The 1,010-nt window shown below is 37.6% G+C and overlaps 1 non-coding gene across 1 annotated transcript; it reads right to left on the bottom strand.

The window, feature by feature from the left end:
• Positions 1-224: 224 nt before the first annotated feature.
• On the bottom strand, positions 225-331 carry LOC111824558. Its single transcript, XR_002827662.1, has one exon. It is a non-coding gene; the product is annotated as a U6 spliceosomal RNA (small nuclear RNA).
• Between the last annotated feature and the right edge of the window lie 679 nt (positions 332-1,010).

Genomic DNA, 1,010 nt, shown 5'->3' with positions numbered 1-1,010 from the left:
TTTGAGGCAGAGTTAATGCCTGATAAATACACAAGGAATCACTCAGCTTTCTTGCCTTCGAACACCCTCTTCACCTACTGATTGCAGTTTTGTTGTTTGCTTCATCTGCTGAGATTAACTATAATCTCTTGTCCTTCTGGTTGGATTAAAAAAAAAAAAAAAAGGAATGGCTGTTAGCTCTTGTCACCATGCCCAAACATGAAGTAATTATTCTTTTTTTTTTTTTTAATATGGAACGCTTCACAAATTTGCGTGTCATCCTTGCGCAGGGGTTATGCTAATCTTCTCTGTATCATTCCAATTTTAGTATATGTGTTGCCGAAGCGAGCACAGTAATTATTCTTTTTAAACTGGAGACCCAGATGATAGGGTGTTTGTGCTTAAAATAAATTAGTCAAGCCCATTGGATTTGACTGTCAGCCGGACTAGGAACTTATCTTGAGAATGTCTGTGCTGATCTATAGCTAACACAACAAGCTATATACTTAAGGGGTGAAACTCGTGGTTTTCTTTAAAATTATAACTGGGATTTTACTTCAGAATTTTACCTAGATTTCATCAACTCTGGCCCTTGACAGTCAAGTGTGTGAACATCCTTTGCAAAATCCTCCATGTGGCCCAGTTTTTTCATCGAGAAGGACTTACAGCCCTTCCTCCCAGCATACCAGTTCAACAAAAAAGCAAAAGAGTTGACTCCTCTGAGCGGAAAGCTCTTTTGTGGCATATTAGTCTTTTTTTTTCTGAATATCTTACATTTTGCTGAAAATAATTGAGTGCTATTCCCTGGAATATTGATGCCAGTGAGCCTGGATTCCATTGACTGAATGACCCCACCTGGTTGTGATTTCTGAGCTTTTCTGTCTGCTTTTCGTAAGAATGTTATGTAATATTTTCTTATTATGTTATCTCTCCTGGTTCGCACTTCTTGACTCTTACTGCTTCCATTACAGTGTATTAGAATTTTGGGTAAAATAAGAGTAAATGTATGTTAATAATGACCTTAGGGCAGC

The sequence above is a fragment of the Myotis lucifugus genome, unplaced genomic scaffold, assembly GCF_000147115.1.
Source record: "Myotis lucifugus unplaced genomic scaffold, Myoluc2.0 scaffold_2277, whole genome shotgun sequence".
NCBI lineage: Eukaryota > Metazoa > Chordata > Mammalia > Chiroptera > Vespertilionidae > Myotis > Myotis lucifugus.
This window is presented reverse-complemented; position numbering and strand designations above follow the sequence as displayed.